Raw genomic sequence first — 6000 nt, 5'->3', positions numbered from 1 at the left:
GACTGCTGAGAGAGTGGGAGACGGACTGAGCATTTGCAGAAAATGATCTAAAAATTTCTGGACTTGGATGATAAACCACCACTTGGTGGTGCTGTGGAGTGGAAGAGGCCCAGAGCATGACTCATGGTCTGGAGGACAGTTTAGAATGTTGGGATTTCAAAAAAGGATGAACTTTCCGAAGTCAGCCAGAAGGATGCGGACCAAGGTGTTGTTCCTCTTTCGCAAGCAACACAAGAAGACAACTTCAAATTTTGTGCTCTCTCTTTCTCAAAGATCTTTCGGCTTCAATTTACCAAACAAACTGAATTTTGTTTATGATCTTTGCTTTGGTTGAGATCAAAGTTTTGTGAGTCTTGTGTGTTTTGTGTCTACATTTTTCTGTGGGCTGGTTGGAAATATAACTTGCATAGGTTATATTTAGGCTGGGGAATTTATTAGTTTTACACTGTTATAGAGAATTGCATAGTAACTAATGGGCATTGTTATAAAAGGGGGGGGGATTTTGAATTAAAGAGTGAAGGTGAATTTTTGTTAATAAAGTAATTGTTCATCTTTACCCTGTGTGATATGCCTTCTTTGTGGTTGCTGGTTTGAACTTGCAACAATTGAGTGTAAATTAGGTGGCATGGACTTGTGGGCTGAAATGGCCTGTTACCATGCAGTATGTCTTAATTTAATAAAAGTCACGTTTATATTAAAAATTGATATTTTTATTCACTGAATTATTATAATAATACATGATTATGTAAGGAATTCATATTAACATGAACCAAATGTGTGTTCTTGTTTGATGCTGCAACTTTAGATAGGATATTTGACAAGGTAATGTCTATTGCTGTCAGGCATAACTTTGTGCAAACAAACTTCAAAAAACTTTTGTCATGGTAACAGTCTCTTCACCAAACCTTCGTGGGAACTGCCTCTTCATGTGTCCTCACTTCCATAGTGATTTTTTTTATTTCTCATTTTTATAATGATTGACAATTTTCAGGAAAACACCTGTTTTCGATTTGCATATTATTCTGACCATCTGATTAAGTATCACAAAGCACATAAATGATGAAAGCTAAAACTAAAATTGGAGTGTTCCAATTTATAAACTCAACATGAATCTTGAGTGATATAAACTGTATTGATCTTTACTGGTGTTCAGCATTGAATCTAAGGATAAAATACAGTGTTTCATCTCTGACCAAGCTGGAGTGATTGCACATATATATTAACCTACCTTTTCTTTTTTGACACATTTATTCATTATCTCCAGTTAACACCTGGAGAACACTGAAATAGTTGAGTCATGAGTTGGATTGAAGACTGTTGTTTACTCCCACTTCTATCCCTCTCCTCTCTGCATTCCTCTCCTGGACCTATCTACCTTCTCCCCCTCTCCCTTTCCCCCTCCCTCTCCCTTCCCCCCCCTCCCTCTCCCTTCCCCCCCTCCCTCTCCCTTCCCCCCCTCCCTCTCCCTTCCCCCCCTCTCCCTTCCATCCCCTGCAAAGGAGACAAAGTATGTGGAGAGTGGTACTAAGTGCAAGATGGGATCAGCCACAATCTTATTGAATGCATCAGCTCCAGGGGGTCCTGCATGTGTTTCCTATGTTCTCATGAAATTACTCTAAGAAATAATACATATTCACAATTAGGTACATGTGTACTCTTGGGATTATATCATTGCCGTCATCTGAATAAAGAAAGCTCTCTTCAGAGACATTCAGCAGGAGTTAAAGAAAAAAAACATAACAGTTTATGTGATTCAAGAACCCAGCTTACCTGTCAGTCCACCCACCCCGTCAACTCACCTTGCTGGAGGTCTTTTGCGCATTCTTCAAATGAGCTCACTTCCTGCAGTGCACAGGTCCTCTCCCCAACAGATGTGACCTGTTTTATGTTAAATAATTTCTCCTGCAAAGAAATAATATGTGTATTACATGTTGGATTTCCTTGAATTAATAATAAGTAGCAGTGTCTGAATTCACTGGTCATTTGTGCATTTAATCCTCAGAAGGATTGATGAGGTGTTCCTATGGATTGTGACTGAGGAAGTGTTTTTCTGTGTGAGCTTGAAACAAAATGCCATTTCATTAAGCAAGGTACATGGAATCGAAGGAAGCACATCTAGCAAAATAAATCACATTTTATTTCTGTGTAAACAGTCACAAGTTTTACCTATTCTGCAGCGCTTTGCATGTTGGTGTTTTGTCAATGTCCTTGACATCTTGATAGTGCTGTTGATTGCTTTGACACATCCTGCTATGGGTTTTGCTACTACTTTCAGCACCTTTATGTATGGAGAAATCATATAGCATCACTTCCCTCTTCTACTTCCAGCAACTGCTGCCTTATCATTAAAGCAATGTACCCTTGTGTCAACCACCCACTTTGGGCTGCCCATAAATTGTCTTCAGTTGGTTTTACAAAGAAAAATCAAATCTCTAACTTCTATTTGCAAACAATGCACTATTTGCAGTAAAAAAAATTATAAAATGTTGCCAAAATAAATTCCACAGTTTTGTTTGTGTGTGCCACATGTATTTTTCATGTCGGAAACCATGAAAATGTGGACACTACCTGTTCTCCGCATGGTTCCAATTCCACCTTATTGCCTTCATCTCAGTGAATATAATTCTATTGAGTTTAACACTTTGCTCACTTTCCTCTCACTGGGAGGTGCTGCCATACAAAACCATAGTTCTTCATAAGCTTTGACAACACTTTTGTGACTGTTCTGCCTCCAAGTGGGAGTCTGTATCACTGTGCATCAATGTTAATTAGCACTGATTGCTCAGATTGTTCCCACGTTAAGGGAGGATTCTGAAAATATTACTGGCTATAGAAATAATTCCAAACTTCTTTGAGTTGTAGAAATAATTAACTTCCTTTTCAGGAAATGAAGGATGGTGAAGTCAATTGAAAAGGAAATAGGAGGTAGTGTAAACCAAGCTGGGAATTTTATTTGAGCCTCTTTTGTTCTCCTTCATGAGACCAATTTCACTCCAGAGAGAGCTTTGATACCCCCTCTCCACATCCCCCTCCCCGCTCCCAAATATTCACACAATATGGTGTGGTAAAACAATTTGGACTAATAAGGTTTGTAAAATAAAAGCTGAAACTTACCATTGGATGCCTGCCCTTTGTGTTTTTTTTTGGCAGACTTTGATTTAGGTGTGACCACTTCTGGGGGAAGTAGGGGCAAATCTCATTAAGATTTTGAACTCAGTGTCAACTTATGTAGTTACAGCCCGAATGTGACTCTCATGTCAATTGATCAATCCACCCATATATCCTGAGAAGTACAGATTAGAAGGTGACAATTTCTTGATAATTAAATGAATCACTACCTGCTGCAAAGAAAATGTGGAAATTGCTCATTTTCCTCAGTTCTTTTGGGAGTTTTGAGCATTAAGGCTGCCACGATTTTAACTCAAGGCTACAGGGAGTGATCATTAATTTCCGAGTACAGCAAAGCTAATCAGTTGAACCAGGAAAACACATTTACTACCCAGCATTATCAACAGATGGGCTGTACAGTGCAGATGTTTCTGCTACTTCCCCTCTTATTAGAAATGCCCATTGAATTTCTCAAAATGTCAGGGGTTTTATTGGAGTTATAGGTAAGAATGCTTCCAGGTGAGAAAACAATGATCTATTTATGCTTGTACAAGTGCATATGTCTAACTTATTTTGGCAATTTTTATGAAGAAAAGGCTTATTTTTAGTGACTGGACATCAATTGTCAAATTATACCATTCAGCTCTATTTCTCTGTTATTGTTTGGTCTTTAAACAGAAAATGAATCTTAATAACTATAGTTTATTACTTTGAAACAGGTACACCGGGGAATTCATTATGTGTTTTCTCCTATCTTTGCCATTCTTATTCTCCACATTGTTGCTTAAAATAGATTTTTAGATTCCAGGGTGCCTTATTTGAACACATATCTGCTTGGAATAACAAAGAGCAAAGGCCTGCTGATATTTGAAATACATAGAAACTTGGGAAACCATGTCATCTTGCCTAGTAATTTGAGCTAGAATTTGAAATGCTAGAAAGGATGTATATACGATGGAAGATGTGTTTTATTCCCACTTACTATGTTGCTTCTTCATTGGAGATCAAAATTGAAAATATTTCATTTTAATATCATAAAATAAAATATTTTGATTCTGCTTTATTTAATTAGCATCCTATTTAGATCTATTTACCTTATTTTTCTATGGAGGTACATGAAAATGTTAATAAACCACTATTTAGTTACATGGAAATGACAGTTGTTTGGCATCTGGCTCAAAGGCGATCATTGCAGTGTGCCTCCCCCTCTCTGGTCCTCCTCCCCTGCTGGAACCCATATATCTGAGCTCTCTTTAAACTCACTGGGACTTTGGTTCCATTGCTTCCTTTTAAAATATGGTGTTAAAATATCATTAGAAATTTAAATCCAATAGTCTGGAAAATCTGCCACTCCAGCGTCACTGTAGTCACACAAATACTAGATTATTAAGACTCTTGTTATGTACCCAAATACATAAACTTTGTCAACTCTTGCTGGGCGTAAGGGCAAAGAGGCACCACTAGGCTGACACCCCCAAAATAAGAAAATAAGTGCAATATTGAAAAGTGCTGGAGAAACTCAGCAGATCAGGAATAGATAGTGGCTTCAGAGATGGAGTGCCTATGGATTTGCCTCCCATGTTCCAGTAATTTCTGCAGATGTATTGCCTCCTGTCCATCTTAGCAGCAAATCAGAGCTCTGCTTATGAGGCTCTGAAGTGACCAGAAAGCTGTTAACCCCCGAGTACCTTTGGGAACTTTCTTGCCATTGGCTCCCTTATGAATCCTAGTACTGATGCCTGGTTCCTGTGATGCAATCTCCAGCAGCCCACAGCCTGGTGTGAGTTCTTCATTCACTGAGCCCCTCATTATCAGAGTTGTGACAACCTGATCCAGATAGATTTTATTAAATTTAGACATACAGCTTGGTAACAGGCCATTTCAACCCACGAGTCCATGCTGCCCAATTTACATCCAATAAGGAATGACAAATACTTGAGTTGAAAAAGGATTTGTAAGGAACAACTATGCTCATTGTATTTTGGCTTCCCCCCCCCCCCCCCCCAATATATCTCCCACAATGGAGATAATATTTATACCTGTTATTTTTGAGCAATAGAGAGAGAGAGATGCCTGTTGCAATAGGGCTAATGCCAGATAAACTTCTGACCACAAAACCTCTATCCCCACATCACCCTATTTTACAATCTTACACTGAAAAATTCCTTGGAGAACAACGGACCATTTCTTAGTGCCAGCACACTGTTAAAATTCTGTGGCTTGGCAGCAAAATCTAGTCATATTTCAACCACATGTATATTGGAAAAAATCAAAAGATAATCATCTGGCACATTACTCCATCAGCTTTAGGAGTCTCGGTCTTAAAGTCAGATATGGAAACAATTAAAAGCAGAGTTTGCAAGATTTATAGAAACATGATGAAAAATGTAGTTCAATGTGTTCCAATGTAATGCACTAACTTTCTCTAACAAAGCAGAGAATCATCAATCAAAGTGCTGTATTTTTTAATGATGTAGACTTCTTCAAATTTATGTTTCTAAAAATGAAAAAAATACTAGTCAAGGAGAATACAATGTAAATATTTGCTTTGCGCTTACTGTTCTCTACAGGAAGGTAAAATGGGAAGGAACCAGTCCAACAGCTTTTGCATTGTGGTTCATTAATTATTTCAGGAAAGTATCATGCTTATTTGCTTTTTTGTTGCCAGCAGATTCCATTCGATTCTCCAGAATTTTTTGTATGTACCTCCCTAGGTAATAATTTACCTTTAAAGTTCCGAATTATATCCATTCACCAAGTGATTATCATAATATGCTTCTTTGATATTGCTTGATTTATTGAGACTTCCTAGGTAGCTTCTAAACTGTTCTGTTGAAATATAATCAAACAATTCCTAGGCTGAAAGCCCCCAGATTAAGTGAATTGAGTGAA

This window comes from Narcine bancroftii, chromosome 3 (genome assembly GCF_036971445.1).
Source record: "Narcine bancroftii isolate sNarBan1 chromosome 3, sNarBan1.hap1, whole genome shotgun sequence".
Taxonomy (NCBI): Eukaryota; Metazoa; Chordata; class Chondrichthyes; order Torpediniformes; family Narcinidae; genus Narcine; species Narcine bancroftii.
This window is presented reverse-complemented; position numbering follows the sequence as displayed.